This window comes from Perognathus longimembris, chromosome 3 (assembly GCF_023159225.1).
Source record: "Perognathus longimembris pacificus isolate PPM17 chromosome 3, ASM2315922v1, whole genome shotgun sequence".
NCBI lineage: Eukaryota > Metazoa > Chordata > Mammalia > Rodentia > Heteromyidae > Perognathus > Perognathus longimembris.
This window is the reverse complement of record NC_063163.1, coordinates 105,130,122-105,153,273: the sequence shown is the minus strand read 5'-3', so window position 1 is coordinate 105,153,273 and position 23,152 is coordinate 105,130,122.

Sequence of the window (23,152 nt, the reverse complement as noted above, 5' to 3'; positions counted from 1 at the left end):
GTAGAGGTGACAGGCCAGCCAGGGAGTTTCACGCTCAGGTGCCAAAAACAACAAGAGCCACTGACCAGAAACACATTTGCTTTCCTCCTTCCTTCTCACCAGATTATTTTTCCCCTTACCTTCAGTCTTGACAGCGGGGCCAACTTGCTCACTTAGGGGAGCAGTACACGTGTGTGGGCCTCCAAACGACACTGAGGTTCTCTAGCAAAAAGTCTTTGATGGTTTAGAGACCTGGTACTGATAAGAACAGGCCACACGCAAGCCTATGAGCCAGACACTGAGGACTGGCCCAGGAGATTCCAGAAGTTTGCTCATTTTCTTCCCCCTCCTTCTCACAAGATGAATCCCAGGGAAAGAAAGATTGGTACAGACAGTTCAGAGAGAAATGAAGTTTAGGGGGAAAATGGTGCTTATCATTGTCAAAAACCAAATAGGAAGCTGGGTGCTAGTGGCTCATACTTGTAATCATAGTTACTCAAGAGGATGAGATCTGTAAATTGTGGTTCGAAGTCAGCCCACTCAGGAAAGTCCATGAAACTCTTATCTCCAGTTAACCACAAAAAAGCTGGAAGTGGAGCTGTGGTTCACTGGTAGAATACAGTACCAGCCTTGAGTATAAAAGCCAAGGGACAGTGCCCAGTTCCTGAGTTCAAGCTCCAGTAATGGTATACACAAAAACAAACCACAAAAAGAACAAAAGCAAATAAAATCCAAAATATTATACATGGCCCTCACTTGCCATGTTGAATGTGGTCCCCCTATTTGATAGTTTCTCTGATTAATGCTATGGGGACATCGAATGATAGGTTCCCAGTAGGCTTTCTATTTCCTAAAAATACCCAGCTTCAAGGGAAAAATAGAGAACTCTCTTAGGACTTGTTTCTTCTCTTTTCAATATGCTCAGCTTTAACACCTGTCCTTTCATTTCTTCATCCTTCATTCTTATAAATGTGCAGTGTTAGGAAAATCATGAGTGTATCATCATGGGGTTGGTCTGACCTCCACACCATGTAGATGTTTCCTAAGAGACTCAGTCTGTGCTTTGTCTTCACCCCAGCAATGGCTCCTCTCTTCCAGGACAGTGGCCGTACACCTTAGCCTTCCTATGCCTTCACACATAGAGATATTTTATCTTCTCAGGTCTGCTTTTCTATAGCTCTGGCCAGAATCCCTTCACTACCAAGTCCGCCTAGAAAGTCTTAATTCGTCCTTCAAGTTTCAAGTCATCAGAAAATATTTTGTATGTCCTGGCTCTCCTAACACATTGTCCTGTACTTTGTGAGAATGAGATAATCCTTTCCTTTCTATCAAGCTCCAGGTGAGCAATGGATGCTCACTCTTCCATGTCCAGAATGCAGGTGCAGCATCATCTAGACATGGTAGGCACTTCTAGTTCTTCATGTTAGATTGACAGACAAAGGAATGGCGAAATGGATGGATATAAGGGATGGACCACATAGAAAAATCAGCAGATGGAGGGTGGGTGCGTGGATGGGTGGATGGATGGGAAGACAGATGGATGGATAGATGGATGGACACAAACTGTGGATCTGATACACAACTTTATATAAGATTGTTCCTGCCTTTCCTCATTCTTCAACGCCATAGCTCCCATAAAATCATATATCCTATGGAATGTTCAACATATATACATATTTGTATGTGTATTATATTTTGCTCAGAATAACTATAAAGAATCCCTTAGTGAAATTAATGTATACTTTAAAAAGGAATAATTTATGAAACCCATTATAAATTATTTAGAAATGGGGGAATAAAATAATAAAAGGTGGGAAATGGTGAATTTAGTGAAATACATTATATGTATAAACAGAGTTAACACAACTGAACTTTTTATGTGATTAATATATGCTAATTTAAAAAAGAATAATACATTACAGATCCTTAGCACCAGGCCTGGGGGCTTATGTCTATAATCCTGGTTACTGAGATCACAGGATTGCTATTTCAAGCCAGCTTGGCAAAAAAAAAAAAAAAAAAAAAAAGGAAGGAAAGAAAGGAAGGAAGGAAGAACAAAGAAAGAGAGAGAATTGATTCTGATTGGGAAAAAAATAACTTAAAGGCAAAAAGGGAAAGAGAAATGGCTCAAATAAATGCAAGGCTGGCTCCCCCACTCTCTCCCCCCTCCCGTGTATCCATCCAGTAAACCCCACCTCCAAAGAAATCACATGTGTTAGGTTTCATGCTTTCATGATCCTTAAGTGGAATGGAGGAAGGGCAGAGAAATCAATTCATACCATAGTATGAATAACTACTACTTGTCCCTTCTCATTTAACACTTAAAATTTCCACAAATTATCTGATCTTAGTACTCTGGATACTGTATATACATGTATTAGAACTAGGGAAGGGATAGTGAATACCAAAATCCAGAGACAAAGGATAAAAAGACAAACCATTCCAAAAGCAATACTTAAAAAACCATTTAGTGTAAACCAACTGTACAACTCATGGGAGGAGAGGGAAAGGTGGAGGGGAGAGCCAGGGGGGAAAAATGAAGGAAGAGGTAACAAGTTGAATAAGAAATGTACTCACTGCCCTACATGTGAAACTGTAACCCCTCTGTACTTCACTTTGAGAATAAAGAAAAAAAAAAGAATAGGGAATAAGATAACTTGAGTTTGATAAGTAAAGCAAAACTGCACAAATAACATACTCATTATTTTAGATCAGACTTATATTATTTACCCCAAATCCTTCCTAGTGTAATTTTTTTTTATTTTTTAAATTATCTGGGGCTGGGAATATGGCCTAGTGGCAAGAGTGCTTGCTTCGTATACATGAAGCCCTGGGTTCGAGTCCTTAGCACCACATACATATAAAAGGGCCAGAAGTGGTGCTGTGCTCAAGTGGCAGAGTGCTAGCCTTGAGCAAAAAGAAGCCAGGGACAGTGCTCAGGCCCTGAGTCCAAGCCCCAGGACTGGCAAAAAAAAAAAAAATATCTTTAGGTAATTGTATGAAGTGGCTGCCATTTAAAAAAAGCACTTTATGAATAAAATACTGACGAATACAATGGAAAAATTTCCACAAATAGTGGATTTCTTTGTCCTCAATGAGTGAGAATTCTGAAATGTCCATTACTCTACCAAAGAGTATCTCTGTAAGGCAGATAGCATATTTCAGAGCTCGTTACTGTCCATGGATTTTACACAGTACCAAAATAACTGCATTATTCAAAGCTAAAGCAGACCCCTAAGAGGGTCCCTCTCAGAACAGATGACTCAGAATTTCTGAAATCCTTGTTTGGGATCTACAGAGGAAGTCTGAGAATTTGAGGCAAGTGGGAAATGGAGCAGAGAGATAAGAAGAAGAAGGAGAGGAGCAAGAGGAGAAGGGGAGGAAAAATAACCCCTGTGGGCAGAGTTCCGTGCAATATGACTCTTTTCTGCACACGCTGAATCCATGAGCCAAAAGTCTTTTACAGGATATGTTGGTTCTGATGGAAACAGGAAACAAGGGAGGAAGTCTCTAGGAGAGGAAAGCCTGCTGCAGAAGATAAACCCACACCCTCTAAACCCAGAGGAGCGGGTGCTTGGTTGGACATTCACTAAGACAAACAGGAACACCAAAGGATTTTCAGACTGTAAAGAATGGAATGGACTAGAAGGGATGAGGACCAGAAGTTGGGGGTGTCTTTCCTGCTATCCACTGCTGTCCCCAAAATGAGAAACTCTGGGAGCAGGTTACTCGATGTGTGTGTCCCCTCTCTACTGCTTGTCCTGCAGTAGAGACCCTCATTTGATTTCTAGCAGCCTATATACACATCCAACTAATGTTGAATCAAATCACATATTGCCTTCATTGAACAATAAGAACAAATGCCCACCTACAGGGTGTCTGTGGTATGCCAGCTGCTGAGAATCACGAATGCATTAGCTCAATTCACCTGCACAAGCAACCTTTTAGGTATGTACTGGTATTTTCTAGACAAGAGAACTGAACCATTTGAAAATGGTGTTCTTGCCTCAGAGAACCCAGAAGATGAGTGGTACACATAGGCTCTGGATCCAATGGGAAAATCTCATTCTCACAATGACACAACATTGCCTCATGTAGCTTTTCAAAGCTTCCCCTTCTACATTCACTCTGCACCCACCACTCATCATCTCTAGATACAGAAGACCAGAAGGCTGTGATACCCTTAAGGAATGGGCAGAGACCCCTGGTAAATGGAGTCAGGGCTACTTTCAATACATCCATTCACCAGTTTATTCTTTGCCAGCCTGCAGTGCAAGAGGAAAGGTGACAAAGGTGGGCTAAAAGTACACCAGACACCTCAGCCATGCAGGTTTCCCACTTTGTGGACAAGTTCTGGTTGTCACCAAGGTCACACAGAAATCATTCTGCTGTAAAGCACAGGAAAAAGAAACAAGAACATAGGTTGATCATCCTTAACCCCAAAGTCAAAATGTTCCACAATCCAAATGATTCTGAGAGCTGAAATGACACTTTCAAGTAAAAAAAATTCCACACCATATGACTGGGTAGCACGCACAAAATTATTTAAAATCCTCCAAAATAATCAGGCTCTATGTACAAGGTGTATGTGAAATATAAATGAATTGTGTGTACATACATCTCACTAGGACTTGAATTCAGATCCTTACAATCTTGTTCTACCACCTTAGCCATAGGTCCACTTCGGGATTTTTTTTCTGGTTAATTAGAAATAAGAATCTCCCAGGTTTGTCTTCCTATGGTTGGGTTTGAATCTTGATCCTCAGATCACAGCCTCTTGACTAGCTGGAATTCTAGATAGGTGTAAGCCACTAGCACCTGGCTTAAATTCTGTGTTTTGGCTTGAGTGCCAAGCCCTAGATTTCTCATTATGTACACACAAATATTCTCTGGTAAGCATTTTGGATAGGATTTATTCAACGTGTAGTATAATTTCCATGTTATAGGAACAATATAATTCTACGACTTAAGGAGGATGAGTGTGTACTTTAACTAGTTGATATGGAGATTCTGAGTTGAGTATCTGTTTATAAACCATCCTCAGTTTAGGTTGCCTCCACTAAGAGCACTGTAGGTGGGCAAGTTTGGAGTGACAGATTTGTCTTTAATAGGTTCAGGACCCAGACCAAGAACACAAATGAAAACCACATAGCCTCTGTCTCAATGTTTGTAAGTTTAACTCAAGCTAACAAACTCCTCTTAACTTCCTAAATATGCAATTACAACATGATATAAAAATCCATCGACAGATACAATTCTTCTAGAATAAAAAGAGAGGAAAATATCAAAGATAACTAAAATTTATTTTTATTTTATATTGAAAGCTTATCCTCCCCCCTCTTGTAGTATTGGGGATCAAACCTAAAAACTTCTGCTTTCTAGGCAAGCACTATCACTAAACTATATCTTTAACCTCTTGATTTTCTCTTAATGAACCAATAATATCTGGGTGAGAATAAAATAAAGACAAAAGAGTAAGCTTTTAGTTATTCTAAATTAAAGCAAATGTTAGAGGAAAGTGAAAAACATCACAACTATGGTTTTAGAATTCTTTTTCTTCTAAAACTTACAAAAGCGTTTATGAAGATAAAAAGGCCAAGCATAAATCATAAATATTATACTTCCAATCACAACTGGCTATAAGAGGTATTTTATCCCAGTTGTTGAACAATGCAAATATTTTAAAATAATTTTACAAAGTTCTTCAGGAGGCTAACATTCAATGTCTTGCTAATTGCAAGAGTAGAGAGCATCCTTTTCACATTCCACCCACGTGACGTCTAGACTTCCATGTGCCCAAATGTAGGATTCATACGCCTTATTCAATGCTACAAAAATTCTCTTCAGGCACCACATGCAACTATGGCAAATACTGGGGCTCCAAATGCAATGTTAACGCGTGAGTTCCTGTAGAATCACACCTTACAACTGGAAGACAAGCAAGGGGGAAAAGAAAGCAGGAACACCTGGGAAATTACAATTCTCCAGGCCAGTCTCCCTGGCATTCATTCCTACTACGGAAGAGGAAAGACTTGGATCTTTAGGAAGTTTATCTTCCTCCTGCCCCAGGAAAAGACTTCCTCCCTTACTCCTACCTTGCCTCCATGCCTGCAGTGGTGTCACTCATAAACTCTCACCACACAGAAGAAACAAGGAAGGAGATAATCCTCTTTGTTTTCCTTTGTAGATACTTTGCCATCTCACTTTTGATTGTTTCTTTTCATTCAGGAGAGAATCTTAGGACATTCATTTCCCAACAGGAAAATCTTCTTGGACGTATTTTATTACTTTTTTTTTTTACTTGCCATAAAGTATGATCTGAGTGTAATTTGCAAACACACACAAAAAATTAGCCCCTAACTTGCCAATACTTTCAAGAATAGGATTTATTTTTGTAATTGTGCCTTAGGTACCATAGGGGGAAAATGTGTATTTTTAAATCTATGAAATGTTCATATAATTAAATCTCATATATATATACATATATTTACTAACTTATGCACATATGTATATATAATTAAATTGAATTTGATTATATTAGTAATTATTATACCAGTTCATTAATCTATAACCCTACTTGCTCTGTGTGTGTGTGTGTGTGTGTGTGTGTGTGTGTGTGTGTGCGCGCACACCAATACTTGAACTCAGGGCTTGAGCACTGTCCCATAGCTTTTTTTTTTAACTGTAAAACTACCTTTATTCAAAAGGAATCTGAATCAGGAAGAAAAATATACATGTTATTATTTGACTAAATCAAGAAATGTGACTGTATAGGCTGCTATCCACAGAGGAAGAGAAAGGGGGTCACAGACACAGTGGGACAAAGGATGAACCAATGCAACATTGATACTCACTTGACACTATGTTGGATATGAACCTTACCACTTGGGGGTTAAGGGAATAGGGAGGGGGTAACAATGATCAAAAACAAATGTACTCATTACCTTACTTATACAACTGTCACCTCCCTGCTCATCACCTTTTCGAGATAAATAAATAAATAAAATGCTCACCTTGAGCTGATGATTCACTAGCATTAAAAATGGCTACTCAAGGGCTGGGGATATGGCCTAGTGGCGAGAGTGCCTGCCTCGGATACACGAGGCCCTAGGTTCGATTCCCCAGCACCACATATACAGAAAACGGCCAAAAGCGGCGCTGTGGCTCAAGGGGCAGAGTGCTAGCCTTGAGCGGGAAGAAGCCAGGGACAGTGCTCAGGCCCTGAGTCCAAGGCCCAGGACTGGCCAAAAAAAAAAAAAAAAAATGGCTACTCAAATTGCACAGAATGTTAGTAATATGCTATAGAAGATAATCCTGGACAAACAGTTGACAATAAATGTGCTCATTTCCCATAGCTTTTTTGCTCAAAGCTGGCACTTTACCCCATGAACCACTGCTCCACTTGTGCTTTTCGGTGGTAAATTGGAGGTAAGAGTCTCTGCCTGGGCTGGCTTCAAACCGTGATCCTCAGATCTCACTCTCCTTAGTAGCTAAGGATTACGGGAGTGAGTTATGACTCCAGGCTGTACAATTTTATCTGCAGTCGATTCCAAGTTGTGAGAAACACAGATTGTCTGATGGCTCGATACAAATTCATTTATATCCCACACGTCCTCATTAATTATACTCTTCAGTTTGCGATAGCTGGATTTCCTTTATTCTTTTCTATGATTTTTTTACACTTAGTATTTTTTGGCAGTTGTAAGGTTTGAACTCTGGTCCTTATCCATACTAGGCAGGCATTTTAACCACTCAACAACAGCTCCAGTCCTATTTGCTTGCTGGTAATTTTTGTGGTAAGTTCTCTCTTCCTGTCCATGGTGATTCACCTAGGTTAGGCTTCCCTATATATGTGTCTTAGGAACTTTATCCTCCCAGATGGGGATCTTGAACTTCAGTCCCAACAATCTCGGTTTCCCAAGTAGTTAGGATTACAAGCGTGAGCCTTGGAGCCTGGCTTGAAGTTAAATTTTTATAAGAAAGGATGCACTGCCTCCCAGGAGTGTAATCATCAAAGAAAAAGATCAAGCTAGATGAAGACTAGGTCAGGCTTTGTGAATTTAGCTCTGTGCTGGGTGCCTATGTTCCTGACACAATGCCTGAGGAGCTGAAAAGGGGATTCGTGTCCAAGAGCATAGACAGTGCACACAGGCAGTTCATGCACCACGTCCATGGCCCAGCATCTTCCTTGCTTAGCAATCTATCTTCTGGGAGACAAACTGCAGGATAAAAGAAAGGCTGTCTCGTCTTAACTGTTCTGGAATATATCAGAGCTCTAAAATGGCAATGTTGGGGGAATGCCAGAAGTTGTGCCATCTTTAGACTAGTAATAGAATGCCTAGGGTTAGAAAATACAAAAAGAGGGGCTGGGGATGTGGCCTAATGGTAAATTGCTTGCCTAGCATGCATGAAGCCCTGGGTTCGATTCCTCAGCACCACATATATAGAAAAAGCTGGAAGTGGCGCTGGGGCTCAAGTGGTAGTGCTAGCCTTGAGCAAAGAAGCCAGGGACAGTGCTCAGGCCCTGAGTCCAAGCCCCAGGACTGGCAAAATAAAAAAAAAATTAAAAAAAATAAAAAAAAGAAAGAAAGAAGATACAAAAAGAAAAAAATTAGAATTGTGGAAAATTGTAAATGAATGAAAAAGATAGAATCGTAGGATTATACTCAGAAGTGGGAAAAGGAAGAGTTGAAATTGTAAGGGAAAAATCAAGCTGAAGTTGGAAAATGAATAATTGGGCAATTGAAAAATGGTTGAAAGATAAACAGTTAAAAACTCAAGCTGCAATTGGGTTTTTTCCCCCAAAATGATCAGGAGAAAAAGGGTTACACTGGAAACAATAGAGAAAAGATGCTAGAGCCAGAGGCCTGAAGTGAAGGTCTCACATTGGCATGAAAAGGTCCTGAAGAGTAAACATGAGCTGGTGAAACAGAGGAATCATCAGAATCCTTCCTGAAGAACTACGGTGTTGTTTGTTTTGTACTGGGGTTTGAACTCTGGACTTGGGCACTGTCCCTTGGCTTTTTCATGGGAGAATATCTTTCTACCATTCAAGCCACTGCTCTACTTTCATATTTTTTATGGTTAATTGGAGAGAAGAGTCTTACAGAGTTTCTTGCTCAGGCTGACTTCGAACTGTGAGCCTCAGATCTCAGCCTCCTGAGTAGCTAGGATTACAGATTTGTGCCAGCAGCACCCACTTTAAGAGCAAAAACTATGTTTTTTGGTTGTTTGTTTGCTTTGAGGAGGAAAATTTTCAAAAATATCCTCGAGACTAAAAAATGTTCTATCCACAGTCAAGCACAAATGGCTCCATTCTGGAAAACCATTGTAAACTTGGGGATAATAGAGGAAACACCCTACAAGTGCACAAGTGGGAAGTCATGTCATCTGCGGTGGGAGAGAAGGACAGACTGTTAGTATCTATGAAGAATGAGTAACAAAAAGAATCATGGGCTTACTGATGATGCTTTCTTTCACCTGTGAAGCAAAGAGGAAACCTCAACAGAGCAAGAGTTCAGAAACTGGAATAGCACATAATTCTTTTGTATTAGTGATAGTAATCAATCCCACAGTGACAATTATGTTCTGTGCTTCTTTTGAGATGGAGGGATTTCAAAGCCCAGCAATAGAGGGGACAAGGTGTCATCGGAATGGCAGGCAACATTTAAAGGAATGTCACATAGAATTATACCTGAAGACTTGTTCTAAACCATAATGATGGATTTAACTGCCATCTATCAGAACTGGTTTTAAAATAAATAATGCAGGGACTGAGAATGTGGCTTAGTGATAGAGTGTTTGCCTAGCATGCATGAAGCCCTGGGTTCGATTCCTCAGTACCACATGAGCAGAAAAGGCCAGAAATGGTGTTGTGGCTCAAGTGGTAGAGTGCTAGCCTTAAGCAAAAGAAGCTCAGGGACAGTGGTCATGCCCTGAGTTCAAGCCTCAGAAATGGCAGAAATAAATTAAGAAAGGAAGAAAGAAATGAGGGAGGAAAGGAGGGAGGAAATAAAGGAAGAAAGAAAGAAAGGGAAGAAAGAAAGAAAGAAAGAAAGAAAAGAAAGAAAGAAGAAAGAAAGAAAGAAAGAAAGAAAAGAAAGAAAGAAAGAAAGAAAGAAAAAAGAATTTTGCAACCAACATGATCTGGAAGGAAAACAAAGAGATTTCATTGCTTTATCTTTTATAGAAAATGCTTCCAAAAGCAACTCAACTTTTCGCTTTGGCTAATTAAGGAAATGAACACCCAATCTGGGAGCCAGCCTAGCTACTCAGAAGGCTGAACTCTGAGGATCATAGTTCCAAGCCAGCCCAGGCAGGAAAGTTCATGAGACGCTTATCTCCAATTTAACATCTAAAAGCTGGAAATGGAGAAGTGGCCAGGACCAGCACAAAAAGAAGGAAGGGAGGGAGGGAGGGAGGGAGGGAGGGAGGGAGGGAGGGAGGGAGGGAGGGAGGGAGGGAGGGAGGGGAGAAGGAAGGAAGGAAGGAAGGAAAGAAGGAAGGAAAGGAGAGGAAGAAAGAAAAGAAAAGAAGAAATGTCTATACAATCCATGACACTGTTAAAAGAAAAAACTTTCCCTTCCAAGCCACTCTTTTCTCCTCTGCAGCTCTGAGTTCTGTCTTCTCAGGATTTCACAGAGTCAACTATCCCTTCCCTTCTCTTTCATCTATATCCTTCTTGTCAACAATCAAGTACACTCAAGGCTCTGCAAATTCTTAAAATATACAGTCCACCCTCCATCGCCCTGGGATCCCAGGATTCTATATCCTCTACTTCCATCAGCCACAGATTGAAGATATTGGGGGTGGGGGGGTGGGGAAGTGTATTTGTACTTAACATGTACAAACCAATTTCTTCTTGTTATGTTTCCTTAAACAATATAGCGCAATAGCTGGTTACATAGTATTTACATTTTTCAAAGCTTATCAGCAATGTGGAGATGATTGAAAAATGGAAGGATTTTTACAGGTTATAGGTAAAGATCGTACAAGTCCATATATGGCTCTTGAATATCAAGGTTTAGTATCCATGGGGGGGTTGTCCATGTCTTGAGACCAATCCCCTGGGGATACAATGGAATGACTCTAGAGGGAAAAGAGATATGATGTAACCGTGATGAGTGTATATTTTCTCCTCATTTAGTAATCATCAGTTGGGATCACCCAGAAACTGGAAGTTAACTGAGAGTTTCTGTGGTCATGGTCTTGGGAATGGGGGTGGGGGGGTGCACTGGTCCTGGGGCTTGAACTCCAGGCTGAGGAGGTGTCTCTGGGTTTTTGTGCACACACATCTGTCCTGGGGCTTAAACTCAGGTTTTCACGCTATCATTTGGCTTTTTCACTCATGACTGGTGCTTCAACCATATCTCTACTTCTGACTTCTGCTGGTTAATTGGAGATAAAGTCTCTTGATTTTCGTGCCCATCAAACTGCAATTCATTCTCACATCTCAGCCTCCTGAGTAGCTAGGATTACAGGCATGAGCAGCACCAGCAAAGCTCAACAAATTATACATATATATATACATATATACATATGTATGTGTATAATATATAATATATATTAGAAAAAGAGTATAACCCAGATACTGCTGGTTCATGCCAAGAGCTACTCAGTAGGCTGAGCACTGAGGATCATGTTTTGAAGCCAGCCCAGGCAGGAAAGTCTGTGAGACTCTTTTATAGATTTTTTTTTCCAGAGCTGAGGACCGAACTTGGGGCCTTGCACTCACAAGGCAGGCTCCCTCTTATGCTGAGCTAAATCCCCAGCCCCATGTGAGACTCTTATCTCCACTAAAGCTACCAAAAAAGCTGAACATGGCGGGGTGGCTTAAGTGGTAGGGTGCTAGCCGTGAGTAAAAGAAGCTCAGGGACAACCCCCCCACCAAAAAAAAGGAGAATAACTTTCAGCTTTTTAAGCTTTACCATAAAGTTTTATAATTAAAACAAAAATGATTTGTATGTGGAAAACACACTCCGCAACAAAGCAAGATGAAGAGAGAAGTCAGTGGACTAAAGAAAATATTCACTTCCCAGACCTTTCTTTTGGATTTCCCCAAATGTAGATTTTGTTTTTCAGATAGACCTCTGGAAGGACTGTCCAGAAGGACATCTACAAGGTCACAATCATTGCTTCACAGTTCCAACTCATGGTGGGATACAGTGATCATTTACCCACCCTTTAAATTGCATCAGGATTAAGCAACTGATATTGAATTTAACCTAGTAAAGAATGGCAAAGTGGCATATTCCTGAAGTCTACAGAGATGGGGTGGGAGAAAGTGATGGTCAGAAAGGTCAGGATTGGGAGTAAAGTCTCTCAGCATCCACTTCCATCTCAATGAAAATGTCTCTGGGCATCCCAGCACCATGGAAATTGACCTCTGTGGGGGGAAAAAAATTCTCTCCTCTCATTCTCAACTCTCACCAAAAAAAATAAAAAATAAAAAATACATGGCTGTTTCTTGTGAGCTGGCAGTTTTGTTTGACACTATAATAAGATCTGGTTAAACACATGAAACATGGCTCAAGTTGAATGTTTATCTCAACATTGCCAAAACGTTTAGCCCCCAGGCACTGCCATGTCTTCTGAGAGGGCCGTGGGCCTGGAGCTGTAGCCCTCGCTCCGTTCTGTGCTGGCATCCTGCCCATGGAGTCACTTTTGCAATAGCAGAAGGCAGGACTGTCTGTCGGTTTGAATTTCCTGAAGTGGACTGGCCTGTGTCACAATCTCCATGGTGGCTGAGTACTGTTTGTTCTGTCAAATCCCTGGTATGGGATTGGAAGGGAAGGGCGAAAGAGGGTGTGTGAGTGGTTCACAGAGCAGTGGGCTGGCAGGTGATGTTCAACAGGGTCTTTGTCTGGGGATGGATTGGACCGTGTGGGGGCTGGGCTCCCACCAAGTCAAACATTTAAGGAACATTCTCAAAGTCCTGAGCAGAGCCCTTCATTCAGATGAATTGGTCTTCCTTTAAGTTACATCTACACACTGGAAAAAAAAAAAAAAAGGATGAGAGAAATCATCCAACCAACTTATACAAGGTATATGGCCAATCAGGATACATTTGGTTACAAAACTGTATTTGACCTTTTGAATATTCGGTGTGAGAAGTACTCTGACCTGCCCATGACTTCTAATCTACCACCAGGGGATTTTGCATTCTGACACTAAGGAGGGTTTTAGGTACAAGGTAGTTTAGGCTAGACCTGAAGCTCATTGGCAGAGCCAAGTTTAGATGTCCAAGGTCTTGGGCACAAGCTCACTCAGAGGAAGGGGAAAAGAAGGCAAGGCAAGGGAAGGAGGTGGGGGGGAAGAAAGAAGGAGGGAAGGCAGGGAAAAGGAGAAGAGGGAAGGAGAGAAAAGAGAAGAGAGCAGAGAGCCCTCCATATGGGATTTTTTTTGTGTATCTATTTTTTTTCCTGATTAGGTTACTTCCTTTTTGAAATGGTATAAGTGAAATGAACATCCAATAGTCTGAATTATACCAATTGCTTTCCCCTCATGGTGGTTTGCCCAAAGCTCAGGGAAACTATATCTTAAATATGAAAAGAAAGCCTCCCAGGAAGAATATGGTACAACAAAGAGAAGAATGGCTAGCAGTCGGTGGTTCCCACTTGTAATCCTAGCTACTCAGGAGGCTAAGATCTGAAGGTCAAGGTTTGAAGCCAGCCTGGGCAAGAAAGTCCATGAGACTCTTATCTCTAATTAACCACCAAAAAAAAACCCAGAAGTAGAGTGTGGCTCAAGTGATAGAGCATCTGCCTTGAGTGAAAAAGCTTAAGGACAATGCCCACATCCTGAGTTCAAGCTCTGGGGTGGGGGGTTGGAGAAAAAGAGAAGAAGAAGATGGAGGAGGAGGAGGAGGAGGAGGAGGAGGAGGAGGAGGAGGAGGAGGAGGAGGAGGAGGAGGAGGAGGAAAAAGAGGAGGAGGAGGAGGAGGAGGGGGAGGAGGAGGAGGGGGAGGGGGAGGAGGGGGAGGGGGAGGGGGAGGAGGGGGAGGAGAGGGAGAGGGAGGAGGGGGAGGAGGAAGAGGAGGGGGAGGAGGAGGAGGCAGGGAAACCAAACTTGCCAGAACAAAGGTGATGTGAGTCAAATATTTTCCCTGTAGATTTTTCTGTGTTATGGTGGAATCCAATAAAGCTGGAAGTACCTTGGAAAATTGAGACGTTGCTTTAAAAAAAAATAAAAAGAGCTTTGGTGATCATTGAGGCAGCTTGCTCCTCCAAGGTCTTTAACCTTCTGCCCTCTCTCTCTAACCCTGAGACCCTGAGGGTATCTGTCTGAAAGACTGGCTTCCAGAGGGGGGTCAGTATTCCTTTCTTAAGAGCCCCCAGAGCAAATGACTGAACAGATTAGGACGGATTAGACAGATAACAGCTCAGACCTTTTTACAAGCACATTTTTCACTCGACACTCAAATTCCCTCCTGTGCCTCACCTCACCGTCTCACAGAACTCAACGAATGGACGATATTACTGAAATATCTCTGAGCCAGCCGAGTGCGTGGAACTGTGCAAAGCCAGATGTTCTTGCAGTCCTGTTTTACTGAGTTATTTATATCCATATAATATTTGACATTTCCTGTGTTGTTAAAGAGTTGGGGGCCCTTGACGTATTTTTAAGAGTACAGGGCCGACTTTTCTGAGGTTTTCTTTCATGCCTGGCACCAAAAATAAGTATTATGGAGTGGGGCTGTATTAAACGGATACTCAGACACCCCAAGTTTAACTTATTTCAAAGCCTTTCATCTCCAGTGATCTTTTGGAACAGAAAGATACTAGAGCATCCAGTCAGAGCATATGAATTGTTTATCATGTAATACCATAAGCCCATGGGCCTAAAATAAGCCAGCCAATACACAAAAGAATAATAGTATATATGTATATATAATAATTATAATAATAACTATTGTTATTATTATTATCATCCATTTTGTGCTGGTACTGTGGTTTGAACTAAGGACCTGGGCTCTGTCCATTAGCTTTATCAAACTCAAGGCTACTGCCATACCACTTGAGCCACAGCTCCACTTCCTACTATTTGCTGGCTAATTGTAGATAAGAGTTTCACAGACTTTTCTGCCTGGGTTAACTTCTTGCCATGATCCTAGAGCTTAGGCCTGCTGAATAGCTAGGATTATAGGCATAAGACATGGCTCATGGACGCCCAGCTAGGAAATATTCTTAATAAATCTGGAACTATAATCCACATTTCTAGGGCTCAGTTTTATGATGTCTTTATATGTGAACTATATCATGTCTTTGAAGTTGATAGATATGGAAAGGGATAGTTAAACTCTTTTTGTAAAGGCTTAGAAAAATATAGACTGGCAGATTTTTCTGGTTAATGGAAACTTATAAAGTTGGAAGTATCTGGTTGATCCCAATTGGTAAAAAACAGTCAAAATATATAAGAAAGTAAGCCAATATCATAAAAAGTAACCACTCTGTTTAGTTTGCTTATTGTATAGATCCACTCACAAAATATTAATTTTTTAAATGTTTGATTTCCAAATTGTAAAATAGGTATTTTCCCCCCTTTTATAGGTTGTGACTGGCAAGAGAGAATTTCTGGTTTACAGTCAGTTCTTGGTATCTCAAGCTATTTACTACAACCATAGAGGATACTGTGAAAACAAGAAAAAGTAGTATGGAAGATGTCTGGGCTTACTTCAGCATCCAGAGTTGCCTTATAAACTTCTCCCTGTGTTAGAAGATGACCTTCCTGTTCTAAGAGCAATGGAAGTATGTGCAATTTCATTGTGCAGAGAAATTTCCCAGAATACATTCTGCCACCCAATCTGTCATAATCTTGCCCTACCTCCCTCTCCCACCCACACTCTGAAGCCTGAATGTCCTTTTGACAAGTCAAATCCCTTTCCCTTCAGTTTAAGACAACAAGAAATCAAGGAAGGCTAGTGCCCAACTAAGCATGCTCCAAAGTGGGACAACTGCATACTTCAAAGCCACAGCCCAACCCCTTGCAAACCTTCGAAGCCATCAATGCATCTGAAGGGTGCTAACAATGCTATCTCTTGCAGCAGGAAGGGAAGGACAGCCTTCTAGGCCATGGGTTTGCTCCTTTGCATCACCAGTTGTTCACCCCTTTACCATCAACCTCAAGTTCTGTGCTAGCCATTTCAAATCACTCCACTGCAATGGCTGGATTGGTGGAGAAAGTCAGCATGCCCTACATTAGTGACTAGGGTTTTATTTTTATTTCTACTTTTTTTCTTTTTGCCAGTCCCTGGGCTCAGGATCTGGGCTCTGTGCTTGAACCTCTTTGTGCTCAAGTCTAGTGCTCTACCTCTTAAGCCACAGTGCCATTTCCAGTGGTTAGTTGGAGGTAAGAATTTCACAGACTTTCCTACTTGGGCTGGCTTTGAACTATGATCCTCAGATCGTAACTTGTTGAGCATCTAGGATTACAGGCATAAGCCACTGGCACCCAGCTAAGGTTTTATATTGTATTTATATTTATATGCATCTAGCTTCTTCTGGACTCCAGCTACCAAGTCAAGATCTTTCCTTCCTGAATCTTTGGCAGTCTCTCTTTCTCTCTCAATCTCTCTTTCTCTTCCTCCCTCCCTCCCTCCCTCTTTCCCTCCCTTGCTCACTCTTTCTCTTTTTCAACCCATTATTTTTTTCTTTGAAAGACTCTCAGGATCTTTTTCCTCTTGAAATAAGTCTTACATCTTTGTTTCTTTCCTATTTGCTTCAAAACCTCCTCCTTGCTGCTTCAGCGCACCTCTAGCTGGGAGAAATTTCTTAAGATTAAGAACTATCTGTGGGCCAGTGGGAAGATGGCCCACATATGCCTGGAACTAGTATATTGGAGGGAGTAGAATTCTTTTCATAATCTTCTGGTTTCACAGCCTTTAGATCCCCACACACAACGTAATCCTTTTATGAAGCAAGAACTTTGAGCAATGAGTGTAATCTTCTATTTCCCCAGGCTGTCTTTGATGGGCCAGAGCCTCAAGTTCAAGAGCTACTTCCTCTAGACTATCTGATGCTTTCTTCAAAGAGACTAGTTGTTTCTCCTGATTAGAGGCAGGAGCTTATGAAGCCAAGGTTTCCAGAGTGTGAGTTTGGATTGGAGAAAGTTCATTATATTAAAAAAAAAAAAAAAAGCTCTCAGAACCATTACTAATAGCATGAACCTCACAAGTTCTCTGAAAAATTTAGGTTACCAGATGTGGCCCGCATCAGACAGCAACACTGTGAGGAAAACAAGCAAAAACCATCCCCAAACAAAGCAAGAAACCTTACACTGTAGTTGATAACCATGAAATTCCTAAATGTGAGAATGATATCTTTAAGTCTAATGCGTAATGCCTACTCAGATATTGGAGGCAAAGAACAGAATTCATCAGCTGTGCACTGGTGGCTCACGCCTGTAAACCTGCTTACTCAGGAAGCTGTGAGCTAAGGATTATGGTTCAAAGTCAGCCTGGGAAAGAATGTCTCTATAACTCTTATCTCTAATTAACCACCAGAAAACCAGAGGTGGTGTTGTGGCTCCAAGTGGTAGAACACCAGCCTTGAGCAGCAAGAGCTCAAGAATAGTGCCCAGGCCCCTGAATTCAAGATCCATGACTGACCAAAAAATAAAGAATAGAATTCACTCTAGAGGCATTAGGAAACATCTGTAGCCCAAACCTAGCAGTAAACAAGATCACATATAATGTTCCTGGAGCATGTTACATACAAAATATATACATATAAGAAATGTATAATGCACACATGTAAATGGTAGGTAGAATCATTAGGATTATTATACCAGATAGACAGAGTCTCATTTTTTCAGCTAAAGAAATGACGGAAGAGAATAAAGAAAGTTGCTTTCTGCTCAGTCAAAATCCCATCTTCTTGCTTTTGCCTCTAATTCTTACCCTGGAGGCAAATGTCATCTCAGCTTGAACAGCAACCCTTGCATTTTTTTCCTCATCCTATGAGCTTAACAGTCAGAAATGCTTCAAAAACAAACATCCCTTTGCCAGATGTCCCTCACATCTGGCTAAACCTATAAAACTACCTCTACTACCTCAACCTCCTTCCAAACTCCAAAGGGTAGGGGGAGGAAGCCTACAAAGCCTCTGATGTAGTGAAATTAGACCTGGACATACCCATCTTTATGACTTTTCTTTCTTTGTGGGATGTCTTGACTCTGTCCTCAGCATTTGGAAGAATCATGTAGCTCTAAGGAACATTGACTTCTCTAACAAAAGGATCACAAGAAAATAAGCTTAAATATTAAAAACAAAAACAATCTAAATTCCTGGGATTCAGAAGGGGAGATCCTAAGTGTGAAACAGGATGTATTGTATGTGCCAGAATACTGGTAAGACTGAGAAGGATGAGAGGACAAGGATAAAGGGTCCTGCCCTAAAAGAGATATGATGGTGGTAACCTAGCGACAGAGGAGTACAGATCCTAGGCTCAGCTGTCAGAGGGCCAGACAACAGAAATAAACTAGAGGAGATAAAAAGGAGAGGCTTCTGGCCACACTAGGGAACTAAAGAATACCTCATCTGTTTGAGGGAGATGATCAGCTGACCCCAAATCCTTTGGGCAAAAACCCTCCATCTTGAAGAGCTTTGTCTTTCTTCTAAGCAAAACACATGGCCACTCTCCAGGACCTTACTGAACACATTGTGGGTGCCAACTGGCGAACATTGCACGCCATTCCACACTCCCCTTAGATTCTGACTAAGCTGTGATAGGCTACACTGGTTCTTGATGTGTCCACAATGAGGTCTCTCAGCCTCAGCACCAGTGGTATCTGAGGTGGCACAAGTCTTTGTTTAACAGCATCCTTGGTCTCCACCTGCAGGATGCCAGTAGCACACAATCACCCTCCTGGTTATGACAACCATATTGTAGAGGGGGAAAACCATCTCCAATTGAGATCTCTTTATTTACCCAGCTAAGAGACTCTCCCTTTTTGCATTGAAGCTATACCTACTGTAATACCAGCTACACATACACAAATACACACACACACACACACACACACACACTTTTAGAGGCATGGTGTAAACCCAGCACAAATATTTATTTTTTCTAAGTGCAAAACAATAAATCCTGTAGTTAATTGTGAAAACAGCCATAAGCTTAAAGACCTGTGAAATAGTAAAAGGAAGTTAAATAATGGCTCTATGACAGGGGCGACATAGAGAAAGGGGGAATTTGAGACCCATAATGATGTGTTTGTGGAATTGGTAATTTCTTGAACACATGCTTGTCCAAATAGCATCATCTTCAAATATTTATTACTTTTTTGTAAACTTCACCACTTAACATCTATCTAATACAGAAAAAAATAGGTTAGCTCCTTTTTTGACATCTGCAAAATGGGAATAGAAAAACATACTTTATGGGATTTCAATGCAGATGAAAGGAACTAGGCCCCACTGAGTACAGAATTTGATACAAAATAATCTCTCACCAAGATTGACCACCAGTTATTTTCATTAGGATGGATTAGGGGATTAAACCAACAAATGACAGTAATACTTGTTGGATGATGCACTTTGAAGCTTAGACATAGCTCATCCCTATGACACACACACTTGGAAATCAAGATCCAGAGATGGAACTGACACAGTCTCACTATCTGATAGCCAGAACTCAGCCAGTACCTTGGGTTCCCAAATGAGTTGGCCCACATGGAACCATTCTCTCACATTCTGACCGTTTGATACCACTCTGGGAGTCTGATGTCCTCAGTCAGCTAGGATGCTTCCAGCTGACTCAAATGACTTAAGCAATGTGGAACTGTATATCTCCTACAACTGCACATCTGGAGGTTGGGCAGCTTCTGAGAAGCCAGTCGAGAGTCTGGATGCAGTTCTCTGAAATAGTCCCAATTCACCTTCCTCTGACTACCAACCTTATTTTCCAAGTAGCTTCCTTTGTGAACATTGGGAAGTAGGGGCAGGGGGAAGGGAGAAAAATGTGACTATTTACACTTTTAAGAATGAAGAATAATCTACACTGTGTCATATTTGTCTATTTAAAAATAAGAAGTGAGAATGAGCCTCTGTAATCTTAGCCACAAACCAAATTAGGTGACATGGACACTCTTGGCCAAATATTTTCTTGATGGTCAGGTTTGGCTCTATTTTTGTAACCAGATTGTACCCATACACAAAGCTAGAGATGGCTCAAGAGTGCCTGGGACTCTACATCACTGGCCATAAAAGAACTGCAAATCAAAACAACATTGAGATTCCATCTCACCCCAGTAAGAATGTCATATATCAAGAAAACTAACAATAACAATTGTTGGAGGGGATGTGGCCAAAAGGGAACCCTACTTCATTGTTGGTGGGAATGTAAACTGGTTCAGCCACTCTGGCAAGCAGTATGGAGATTCCTCAGAAGGCTAAATATAGAACTCCCCTATGACCCAGCAGCCCCACTGTTGGGTATCTATCCAAAAGACCACAAACAAAATCACAGTAATGCCACCAGCACAACAATGTTCATCGCAGCACAATTTGTCATAGCGAGAATCTGGAACCAGCCTAGATGCCCATCAGTAGACGAATGGATCAGGAAAATGTGGTACATATACACAATGGAATTTCATGCCTCTATCAGAAAGAATGACATTGTCCCATTTGTAAGGAAATGGAAGGACTTGGAAAAAATTATACTAAGTGAAGCAAGCCAGACCCAAAGAAACATGGAATCTATGGTCTCCCTTATTGGAAATAATTAGTACAGGTTTAGGCAAGTCACAGCAGAGCATCACAAGGCCCTTATGAACACGTAAGATGATGCTAAGTGAAATGAACTCCATGTTATGGAAACAATTGTTATATCACAGTTGTAACTACTTTCAAAGTCCTATGTGTATCTGTAGCTTCTATTATTGATGATGTTCTTGTATCACCTTCCTGTAGTTGTACCTACACTATCTCTGTAATCTTATCTGAGTATATTGGAAACCGTGTATACTGGTATTGGAAGTAGGAAATTGAAAGGGAATACCAAAATTGAGAGACACAGGGTAAAAACAGACAAACAACTCCAAAAGCAATACTTGCAAAACTGTTTGGTGTAAGTGAACTGAACACCTCCGTGGGGGGGGGGGGGGGAGGGAAAGGGGGAGGTGGGAGGGTGGTATGAGGGACAAGGTAACAAACAGTACAAGAAATGTATCCAATGCCTAATGTATGAAACTGTAACCTCTCTGTACATCAGTTTGATAATAAAAAATTTGGAAAAAAAAAGAGTGCCTGGGAAAGCCAGTAACATGGGGAAATGGGGTACAATTAGCCAAAGTTGTCTCGGCCAGGAAGAATGCAGTAGCAATGGAAGACTTAAAAGCCAGGCTCTGACAGCCAACACCTAGAATCCTAGCTTCCCAGGAAGTTGAGATACGAGAATCAAATCTCCAAGCCAGCTCAGGCAGGAAAGTCTGTGAGACTCTTGTCTCCAGTTAACCACTAAAAAGCCATAAGTAGAGCTTTGGCTCAAGTGGTAGAATATCAGCTTTGAGCAAAAAAGCTAAGGGAAAGGCCCTCAGTTCAAGCCCCAGAACTAGTGCCTACACACACACACACACACACACACTTCTACTGGATAATCATCCCCAGACAAAAGTTGTAGACGGATCTGATGTGAGAGTTGATGAGAGTTCTGGTTGAATTAAGGGAACTATGTCCCCCCAGAAGAGACACAAAAGGACCTGACCAAAACCAGAATTGACGATTGTGAATGGAGAGAAAGAGATATGCAAAATCCTCAAAAAGACAGATATCACACCCACATACACATATGCACACACAGAGCTGGATTCCAAAAATGCAGGCACCCCACCAACTGCCCCATGGTCTTCCCTGTCATGTAATTTTCTTGATGTAGCAAAAGTAGCTCTACACCCTCAGTTTGTTATTTAACACAGTGCAAGGAAGTTGGCTCGTCCTTTTTTTTTCTTTCTTTTCGTGAACAGTTCCTCTTCTGCAACATCATAAATCTTTAGCAGTTCTTCTAGGGTTGGACATACTCTGAGTTTCCAGAGCTTAGCTACGGTTGATCCACAGATACTACCTCATAATGGCTTGAAGATGTCCCCTGAGAACTGAGCTGATTAGCTGAGAAAATCTTCCCTATGTGCCTAGAAAGAGTGATTTCTCCAGGCGATGCTTTCCTCATGGGCTTGGAGCTTTCTGGAAATCCTGTGATGAGAGCTTTTTCCCTACGCCTCCTGAGAGAAGGTGGAGACAATCCAGTGGGACCCAGGGATGGGCCTGAATTTTTACATGTCAAAGAGGAAGAGAGAAAGCATAGAATGAATGAGTGGGATTTTGAAATTGTTGCACCTCCCCATCATTCCCAACTCCCTTTCCAAAACCCCTTGCAAAGTGGGAGATGGGACAGTTGCATGAATACAATGAGCCTCCCAAGTCTCTGCAGGACAGTGGGACAAGATGCAGCCACCTCTTGTGCACCCTCCCCCTGCATTCTAGAAAGAGGCCCCAAGCTCACATCTCACTCTTGAGGCTGATTACCCCTCATGGGAAAGAAGGGAAACCAAAAAAGGTTGACCTCATAGTGAAAATATGTCATGTGAGCCAGACACTGGTGGCTCACACTTACAATCCTAGCCACTTAGGAGACTGAGATCAGAGAATCACAGTTCACAGCCAGCCCAGGCAGACAAGTCTGTGAGACCCTAATCCCTGTTTCATCAGCAAAAAGCCACAAGTGGAGGTGTGGCTCAAGTGATAGAGGGCCAGGCATGCATAAAGAAAAGCCCTGTGAACAAAAAATGCCAGTATTGGAATGCATTTTAAAAAATCACTTGTCCTTTATATTCCATCATATCCACTCAAATGCATGGACAGTCTCTTCCCTGAGTCAGCAGGTCAACTGAGAAATTCGGGGGGGGGGGGGGGGAAGAAAGAGGTCATGTGACTGTGAGAATACACACGTGCGCGCGCACACACACACACACACACACGCCCATTGCATTGCTCTGCAGACCTGCATAGTAGATGACAGATCTTCCACCCAGGGGGACATCTTCAGGTAAGCAGGAGACATAGTCTGCCTGTCTAAGCACAGGGCCTCTCTTTGCTCCACACATGTTCATTCTAAGTTATGCGAACCCAAGCCTTCTGTTTCTGTTTATTTGTCTTGCGTTGTGTTGTTTTATG